Source organism: Acinonyx jubatus, chromosome B4, assembly GCF_027475565.1.
Source record: "Acinonyx jubatus isolate Ajub_Pintada_27869175 chromosome B4, VMU_Ajub_asm_v1.0, whole genome shotgun sequence".
Taxonomy (NCBI): Eukaryota; Metazoa; Chordata; class Mammalia; order Carnivora; family Felidae; genus Acinonyx; species Acinonyx jubatus.
In genome coordinates, this window is record NC_069387.1 from 136,373,341 (window position 1) to 136,383,373 (window position 10,033).

At 58.0% G+C, this 10,033-nt stretch overlaps 1 long non-coding RNA gene across 1 annotated transcript; it reads left to right on the forward strand.

The window, feature by feature from the left end:
- Positions 1-15: 15 nt before the first annotated feature.
- LOC106967295 (uncharacterized) lies at positions 16-8,661 on the forward strand. The gene is made up of 4 exons (XR_008288913.1): positions 16-1,335; positions 1,918-2,129; positions 3,133-3,338; positions 4,889-8,661. It is a non-coding gene; the product is annotated as an uncharacterized LOC106967295 (long non-coding RNA).
- Positions 8,662-10,033: the final 1,372 nt, after the last annotated feature.

Sequence of the window (10,033 nt, forward strand, 5' to 3'; positions counted from 1 at the left end):
GCAGTGGGGGGACGGGAGGGGCTAGGCGAGAGGAGAAGAGGGGCCGGACAGGGGATCGAGGAGGGGGCCTGGGGTGGGAGGAAGGGAAGGGAGTCAACCCGGGGGCCCTCTCTGGGGAGCGGGGAGCATTTGGAGGGCGCTGGTGCTGGTCCGGGAGGAGGTGGCTTCCCTTTGCGGCTGGTCTCTGGGTCCGGGTTACAGTTGCCGCGCGTGCAAGGAACTCAGTAGCCCTTCCCTGGCGGGTCGTAAAGACAGGCGGGGTCTGGGTGGCCCTTCCTCCCTTGGCGCAGAAATGCTGCCTGGGCCGTCTGCGGGGGCGGCGGGCAGGCCTGGCCCTCCAGGTGAGCGCAGGGCACCTAAGGCCATTCGGGATGCCTTGTGGATGGGCGGCTAGAATTTTGGCATCTGGTCTCTGGGATCCCTCGTTCTCTCCAGAGCCGAGCTGGCTCTATCTTCCTCCTTGGAAGTAAGCCTGAAGGCCCGGACAGGCACCCATAGGAGGTGCCAGCCCTATTGCCCCCCTCCCCCCACCACTCAAGTTACCACCGTCTCTGCTTATAGGCCCAGCTCCGGGGTTACCGGGAGGCAGGCACTGCCCTCCCACATTCCGGAGGGGGACACTTTTAGGCTCTGGGGGCCTCAGCGGTAAGGGAAGGAGAAGCATGTGAGGCAGGCATCTCCCCCGGGACCCTGAACATCCAGGCTGAGGATAGACTGCCCCTGAGGAGGCTTGCTGGAGGAGGTCTTCCTCCTAAAGGCCTGGGAGAGAGCCGGGCGGCTGGGGGTGGGACAGACGACTGACCAGGTCCAAGGATGGGGAGGTGCCCTCCTGACCTCTGTGCCCCCAGGGTCTTTCCCTCATCGCTGGCCTAGCTCAATCCTTCCTTCTGCTCAACCCTTCCTTCTCCTGCTCAACCCTTCCTTCTCCGTGTGGGTGGCTGCTGCAGCCCACCCCAGCAGGGCTCCGGGCCTGCCCTCATAGCGTGTCTGCTCCTCCCCACCCAGCTCCAGGAGGACACGGACACATGTCTCCCCGTAGCCCTAGCGCTGAGACGGTCCCAGCGCATAGGAAGCACCGGTGTTTGTTACTTGCACACATCTGCCCCAGGTTTACCAACCAAGAAGCTGTCAGGCAAGCTGAGTAACTTGCCTGAAGGCACAGGGCTCAGAGTGACTGAGGTCTGACTGCAGGGGCCCAGGACAGCCATCTGCCTTTCTCTCAGCTCTCCCTGCCCAGCCCCGTGTCTCCTTGGCTCCTCCTGCAGGGCCTCCGCTGCAGATGGCGGAAGGGTGGGCCACCATGCCTGTGCTTGGCCCCGGGTGGCCCCAAGCCAGGTATGACCCCGCCAGCTCCCTGTGATTCGCTCCTCACCAGGAGCCCAACCCCCACCCCCTCCCAATCCAGACCAGGTGCAGGGAGAGAGGGTAGGGCAGAAGGCGGGGTGTGAGTCCGAGCCCCACCCTTGGGCAAACCATGCCTGATCTCCAGCCCGGTGGGGTGGACGAAGGGAGGCCTGCCCAGCCTGCCTCCCACGGCTGCTGCTCTGGGGCTCAGGAAATGCGGATGGGACACTGCTCTGGAAACCCTGCCACAGGGCCTGCAGGGGCTGGTGTCCCAGCTGCAGCATGTGAAGGATGGCAGGGAAGTGTGGGTGGGCATACAGGGCCTCAGCAATGCCAGCCTCCCTCCCAGGGCCTCCTTCCGTGGCTTCTGGGGGCTGGGTTCCTCCTGCCCCTCCCAGGTTATTTATTTAGAGACCCTTTAATGCCACACATCAGCCCGTGAATTCAGGCCCGTAGCCAGAGATGACTGGGGCCCCACCTCTGCAGGGTGGGGGGCAGGGGGGGCGTGGGGTCAACTGCAAAACACTGACAGGGCCTGGAGGAGGGGCCTCGGATGTGACTGTTTGGACACAGGGCCTTCAAAGAAGTAATTCAGGTAAAATGAGGCCACCTGACTGGTGTGCTCACCAGAGGAAGTGTGGACACACGGGGAGACCAGGAGAACTCACACGCGTTGGGTCCGCCATACGAAGAGGCAGGCGGCCTATGAGCCAGGGAGAGAGGCCCCAGAGGAAGCCAGCACACCAGCGCCTTGACCTTGCGCTTCTAGCCTCCAAACTGAAACGGTGAGAAAATACGTTTCTCCTGTGTAAGCCGTGCTGTCCATGGTGGTTTGCAGCCCCTTCCGCCCTGGGGGGCCTGGAGTTCTGGGGCTGGCGAGGAGGGACCTGGCCGGGGCAGGACCCCTCGCTTGTACGCAGGGGAAGAAGGAAATGCAGCAAAGGCCGAGTTGGCAGAAGACAGCGCTTCCTGCAGTCGGCTGGGTGGGAGGAGGGCCGGGCAGGGGGGTCAGAGCCCACGTGAGCGCTGTGTGCCCGTGACGGTGAGCGTGGCACTGGGGCCCCGAAGCAGGTGCCAGGCCCCTGGCCTGGTGGGGCCGGCACGGGCGAGCTCTGAAGGCACCCAGCAGAACAGCCAACGTGAACCTCCAAAAGGCCAGGGCCACCCAGCCCTTGGCACTCGGGCTGTGCCCTCAGCCCCCCTGATGGCCTCCTGGCCCCCTCTCTCACCTCTGTCCTGGCAGAAATGCCTTTCCAGCGCTGGCCCAGATGCCGTGCCTGTAACGTCTGCCTGGGAACCCCCTACTCGGCCTCTCCTTCGCCCCCCTGTCATGCCACAGAACCCCCAAGCAGCTCACCCCGTGAGGCTTCCACTCAAGCCGCCCCTTGTGTGGCCCCAGTCCCACCTGTGGTGCTGCAGGACAGTGTTGGTCCCCAGGCCGTCACTGGCCCACTGTGCGCATGGCTGGCCCCAGCCCTCCACGGGGGCTAGACATGCCCTGGATGCCAGCGAGGCCAGAGGGCATGCACTCAGCCGCTCAGACGCTGCCCTACCACCTGTCCCTGTCCCGGGTCCAGTCCGCAAGCTTGAGCTGCAGACATCCTGACCAGCAGCGGCCACCACCCACCACCCTGTCCACCGGCCGGCCCCTCCTGGCCACCAGCGGGGACCTGGAGCTGGCAGCACCTTCTAGCACCGTCTCCCACAGAGCCTCTGACCTACTTTGCCCGTGTCCCAGAAGCCGCTGGCCTTCTTTACTGTGACACAGCCACCTGCTTATCTTTCCAGGCTTCCTCCCCAGGAAGTCAGCCATGTGACTTGGCGCTGGACTGCCGCTGGGTGGGGCGGGGGACACCTGCCCCCGTGCACACCGGCTGCCAGGAATGCCGCCCTCTGCCCTCCGCCCTCAAGGAGGGGCCTTCCACCTATGGCCTGTCGAGGCCGATTGCCTGGAAGACACATCCTGGGCCCAAAGAGGCCTGGACGCGTAGAGGGTAAGCTGATAATTTACAAAACGTTCGCCCTCACGTTGCACACACACGTGACCCCGACGGTAGCGGCTAGAAGTGGGAGTTAGTTACCCCATTCCACAGATGCAGAGACTGAGACCCACCAGACTAACCTCACCTGTTCGAGTTACACAGAAAGGGAAACGGAGGGGTGGGTGCTCCAGGGTCCCACTGGTGTGGGAGAGTCTGAAACATGAGAACAGAAGGCCCACAGGAGCTGCAGCCGGCACCCTCAGCAGGCATTGCCCCCCACCCCTGCTCCGGGCGCCCTGGTGGGGCCTCTCTGTTCCACCCCCCGGGGCATGCCGGACCTGCCCACCGAGGAAAGCCCGGGGCAGGGCTGGAGTCGAGGGTGGCCCCCAAGGGGTGGTGGCCACAGGGTGGGAACTGGAAAGCCTGGTGAGGTGGGGCCGGCCGGCCACAAAGAATACCACAGGGGGGCAGGGATCAGGACTGCTGGCGCGTCTGGGAGCTGTGGGGAGTGCCACAGGAGGGGGAGGGCCCCAAAGGCCGGGCTCGGGCTCGGTCTGGATCCTGTGGGCTCCCCAGGCCTGCCAGGGTGACCGCCTCCATTGGCGGGGTGCTCAACACTTCCCGGGAGCCCAGGGACCAGGGTCCGGGGGCTCCAGGGGCCGGCAGGGGACCTGGGAACGGAACAGGGCTGTGGGGCCCCGAAGGCCTTCCTTGCATCCATGCTGTCCCGATGGGGGGCAGACCGGTCCGCTGTCCCTGGGGGGTGCTGTTGGCTCAGAAGCAGACCCTCCCAGGGAAAAGGCTGGCTCCCGTCGGGTGAAGTCTGGGGCGGTTCAGGGTGGGAGATCCCTCCTTTCCAACCCTGAAGCCAGAAGGAATGTGGGCATCCCAGTGGGCCCGAGAGTCAGCTAAGATTGTTGGGGATGGGGGGGGAGGGGGTGGAGGGGAGGGGAGCTGAAGCTCAGGCAGTGAGGGCGTCTTCCACAGGCGAGCCTGCCTGCCCAGGGCCTGGGGTCAAGTGTCCACTTCTGGCTGGTGCAATGTGGCCTTGGATCCTTTTAGGGGGTGCAGACTTGGAGACAGGTGCCCGGGGAGGCCCCCGGGGTGGCACCTGTGACCCAGGGAGGAGCCCTGGTAAGGTGGAACAGGGGTTGGGGCGGGGAAAACCTGACCTTGTGCCCAGGGCTTCAAGGGACAGAGCAGAGCAGAAGCCGTAAACTATGATTTTCAGACAGATAAGGAGAGGCGGAGAGTTCGCTCTCGCATGCTTGTCTTTATATGTGCGATCTCTGAAGGAATTGAGAGGGAAGGAGGCAGTGATCTGAGCAGTGGGGGTGGGGGCGGGGCCCTGGTAACTCCTTAAACGGGGCCGGGGGCGGGGGGGGGGGGGGCAGGGCACAGGTGGGTCTGGGGACAGGAGAGGGCAGAACAGGGCTGCTTTTGGAGCCTGCTGCACGGCCACCGCCACAGAAGGAGAAACATGCTTCAAACAAGGCCACAAAGGTGTAAATAACACCTTCTGGAGGAAAGAACAAACAAACAGTCTGTGTTCGATCCAAAAGTTTTGCAGCACGGACACAGAATACTGAGAACTGAGTCCCCAAACGAAAACATGAAGGAAGAGAGAGAAGAAAGATCCCTGGAAACCTCGTGAACCGCAAGCCGATCTCAGAGGACTGACTGCTGCAGTCAGCTACTGTGGGGCCAAGGCACACCCCCTGAGAGACTGCCGGGCAGTGAGGACCCCGTCCACGGACGCACAGGTGGGGAGGGCGGTGGGGAGGATGAAGGTCAGGCCAGGGCTGGCCCCTCATTCCGTCTGCGTAGACAGAAGCATGAACACCAGGGAGGAGAAAGTGACCAGCCTGAACCTCGGGCGTGACGTCTGGACCCTGGGAACGGGGTCAGCTCAGGGCACCTCCTTACAGGGCACTTCCGACGGGGAAGCTGAGGCCACAGCCTCTGAGGAGGTACAGGAGTGGTTCAAGCTCACGGAGCCCTGCTGGGTGCCAGGTACCCCACCTTGCACGCTGAACCAGACAAGAAAAGGAGGGAAGTTCCGCCTGACTCTGAGGGCGCCTAGCAGAGGGTCCGGCCTGACCCAGGGGGTCAGCAAGGCTTGGGAAAAGGGTGCAGAGTTGAGCTCCGGAAGGAGAACGAGGGGACACGGGGTTGGTAAATTAAAGTCCTAATAGAAGGGTGCATCTCACAACTGCAGAGCTTAGCCAGGGAACCGAACTCATGGAGCCTTGTGGTGGCAACAGAGTCTACCTTGAATGGATACCTCACTCTGTGCCAGTAGGGCCCCCGGGGGACCGCGTTTGTTGGAGATAAAGCCAGTGGTCCCATTTTACAGATTAGGGACTTGAGGCCCAGAGGGGCAATCTGCTACAGGAGCTGGGCTTTGAGGCTTTGTCTGAGCCAAAACATGCAGCTTTTGTGTCTCCAGGCAGGCTCCCAAATCAGGGCGGGGGCCAAGGGTGGGCTGGCCCAGGCTGGGCTGGACCACTTCGGCATTTTGATTGTTTTAAAGAAAAGTTACTTAAGAGACAACCAGTGCAAGAAGGACACTCTGACCCTCCTCCATCACCCTGAAAGTGGGAAATCCATCTCCCTCTTGGAAGGTACGGTCCCTGGACCAGGAGGTGAAAAACGATCCTTATCACCAGAGATAAGAAATCCAGGGCTCAGAAGGCTGTCCACACAACGCTTGTTACTTCTTGCTAACGTACTCCCCAGCCCAGAGTCTGTTGAAAACGCCGTCTAACTGCGGCCCCCCAAGTTCCATTTTCTTTGTCCTGCCGATTCCTCCCAGGTTCACGTCTCTCTGAAAAGTGTAAGAACTGCCCGCCTCGGTCATTTCCTGGAGCCTCAATTTCCTTACTGGGCCTCCCTGCGCACGTCATAAAACTCTGGGGTTTTTTTTCCTGTGAATCTGTTTCCTGTAAATTTAATTCTCAGTCCAGCTGGAAGGCCTCGAAGGGCAGAGAAAGAATTTTTCCCTCCCCACATGAGAAACCGAATCACGACAGCAAGATCTTTTTTTGTTACGGAAACATCCAAGAAACCCTCAACCAAATGAAAAGATAAACCAGAACCCCCACTAAATGGTTTCTCGGGTGCCCTAATAGCACAGGGCCCAGGGCTTTGTTCACGTGGTGGGGGGAAGTGTCCCACGTGGGGCATCTGCTCACCAGGCTGCCATTCCCAGGTGAGGGGACAAGGGACTTTGGCAGACAAACCAGGTCTGGGGAAACTTACAAGGCTTGTTATCTTATCTCCAAAACTCCTTACCGGAAACTCCTGCAATGAGCTGACATTAAAAATTCCATCTAGACCCGGGGCATCTGGGGTGCCTGAGTGGCTCAGTCGGTTGGGCCTCTGCCTTCAGCTCAGGTCACCATCTCACGGTCTGTGAGTTCGAGCCCCGCGTCGGGCTCTGTGCCGACAGCTCGGAGCCTGGAGCCTGCTTCCGATTCTGTGTCTCCCTCTCTCTCTGCCCCTCCCCCACTCATGCTGTGTCTGTCTCTCTCTCTCACAAAAATGAATAAACGTTAAAAAATATATAAAAAGTTGCGTCTAGGTCTATTAGGAGCATTGTTACACAGCCCAGGAAAGACAGAGTGTTCCCACAAAATTCCTGGAACTGGTTGGTCTCTCTGCTTCCATTGAGCGTCCAAAGGGATCCTTTTTAGATGGAAATCCAGATTACGTCCAAATCCCCCCCTGCTGTCTCCAGGGCTCTCCTTGCTGGCTTACCTCTTCTCTGCACCTGGTTTACCATTCCCCAGCCAAATCCTCTCCCTGATATTTCTTGAACAGCCAAGCATGATCCCACCCCAGGACCTTTGAAAGTGCGAGTTCCTCTTCTGTCAACATTCTCCCCACCCACAACCTCAACTGGTTGCACGGTCCAGATCTCCCTTCGCTCCTGTTTCTGCTTAAATGTCAACGGAGGAGGACATTTCTCTGGGGGAGAGACCCTATAAGACGAGTAGGGGGCTTTGGGGGAGCAAGGTACAGAGCCAGCCAGTCCTCCTATGACTGGCCTCCACCTGCTGGATTCCGAGGAGCCCTGTGGATTGGGCCTTGGGACTGGTGAACCCGGTTGTATCCACATGCTTCCTTCCCAGTCCCTAGGAGTTCATTCCACTGCACTTCCCTTGCAAGAGTCTGGCCTTTGTTCCTGCAGATGTCACAGGCCTGGTGTCAGAGAAGGGGACAGAAAGCCAGCAGAGCCTGGCACAGTAGGCAGGTCAGACCCGCCTGAGGCTGCTGGAGACAAAGGTGGGTGGTGAGGCTCGGAAGAGGCATGGGAGGTGGCAGGTACAGGCTGGGAGGTCTGGGAGGCCAGGGGCCTCATCCTTTTCCTCTTCGCGTCCTTGGTGCTAATACAGAGCAGGGCCAAGTGTAGCAATTTGGTAAGATGTTGTGAGCGAGTGAAAATGCGAGCACAGGAGAGTCAGTGGAGCAATTTTAAGTTGAGGCAAAGTTGAGTTCAAAGCAGGGGTTATATGTAGAAACACTGGGACAGACATTAGGGAATGGTGGGGACTCTGAGGCAGACCAGACAGCAGATTGTTGGAACCTCCCAGAGAAGCCGGAAACCACATTTGTGTGTGTGCGCATATGAAACCTTGTGACTTCTATTATTTTATTATTTTTTTAATGTTTATTAATTTTGAGGGAGAGAGAGGCAGAGAAGGGAAGGAGCAGAGAGAGAGAGAGAGAGAGAGAGAGAGAGAGAGAATTCCAAGCAGACTCCCGCTGTTGGCATAGTGCCTGACGCAGGACTCGAACTCACGAACCGTAGATTGTTACCTGACCTGAAATCAAGAATTGGACGCTCAGCCGATGAAGCCACCCAGGTGCCCCGAAACCTTGTGAATTTTAAATGTTGGCAACTAATTCCAATCCAAAATATAAAACACTAGGCAGGAAAATAAAACCCAGATGCCGACCAGACGCATTCAGAGACCAGCCCGTTTGTGACACCTGGCTTGAAACCACAGGAGTTAGGCTAGACATAAAAGGTTATTATTTGGGGTGCCTGGCTGGCTCAGTCAGTAAAGCGTGCGACTCTTGACCTCGGGGTTGTAGGTTCAAGCCCCACGTTGGGTGTAGAGACTGCTTAAAAATAAAGTCTTTAAAAAAATGGTTATTATTCGTTGATAGAGACTGATGAATACGTAACAGTATGCATATATTCCCAAAGAGTGAAGAAACAAAATCATAAAGGAAAGGGTTCTAGAAGTGCGAGGAGAAAATAATGGCATGAATGTACCTTGTGCATGTGGATCCAGCCAGCACAGGGGCAGACACGCTTAGTGACAGGCACAGAGGCCCACGCTCCAAGATCTCGGTGCAGAACTCACTCTGGAGGCAGGAGTGGGCAGCACCCTGTGGGAGCTGTAGCCCCGGGTGGGGGTGGGGTGGGCTGGGCTGGGAGGAGAGTCTGAGTTAAGCCAAGTGACAGTGACAGGGGCCCAGAAAAAGCTGCTGGTCAGCGGTGGCTGGGGCCTTGCAACCACCCATGTACTTTCCGTCCTCAGGATTTGTCTGTTCTGGACATTTCCTAAGAACAGAATCACCTGATATGTGGACTTCTGTGGCTGGTTTCTTCTGCCTTGCGTGACGTTTTCAAGATGTGTCCATGTTGGAGCGGGCATCGGTACCCCCATGTATCTTATGGCCGAATGATAGGCCATTGTACGGACGGACCATGTTGTATTTATTCGGTCACCAGTTCACGGACTTTTGGGGTGTTTCGGCTCTTTAGCTGTCATGAATAATGCTGCTGTGAATGCTTGTGGTGGGTTTTTCTGTGAACATGTCATTTCTCTTGTGTATATACCTTGGAGCGGAATGACTAAGTTATAGGTTAACTCTGTGCTTAACCTTTTGGGGAACCACCAAACGGTTTTCCTCAGACGCTGTACCATTTTTCACACCCACTGGCTGGGCGCAGGGATCCCAATTTCTGCACCTCCTGCCCAGCACTTGTGTTCGCCCGTCTTTCTGATTCCAGCCATCCTCGTGGGCATGACAGGATGTCTTGCTATGGCTCAGCCTGGCTTTATCAGGAATAACGCTGACAATCTGACCTGTTTTTGGCTTCTGCGTCTTGTCTCTCACTTGGTTCTGAATGTGGAGGGGGTGTTCTTTGCCAGCCCCCCACATCCCAACCCCTGCCTCTGTGTCTCCTCTGGGTAGAACTCATCACACCTTCCGTGGGGCACACTGTCTCATCATAGACTTCTATTTCAGCCTGAAAACCTGCGTCCATTCATTTATTTTCCTTCTCAGGGGTGAATTCCTCAATGGCAGATACCCCAACGAGCTGCATATTCACTGGGGCCCGGTGGATAAATCTCTGGGCTCTCAAGTGCCACGATTGATTAGTGATGTCTGTCACGGGTAGGGAGGGAGCTCCCCCACTGGAGGCTGTGTTGGGTCAACTCCCCGGAAAGCTCCGGGGTGCAGAGTCTGACGGTGGCCTCCCTAGAAAGGCTTTCACGAGACCACAACAACCGCGGCAAGACTGAGATCTGAAAGAGCCACTATCCGGAGAATCATGGGTGAGATAAATCAAACCTGTATCCTATACCAAAATCAAAGAAGATTTGCAAATGGCCAATGGGCACATGAAAAGATGCTCAATATTAGGGACATGTAAATCAGAACCACCGTGAAATATCACTTTACGC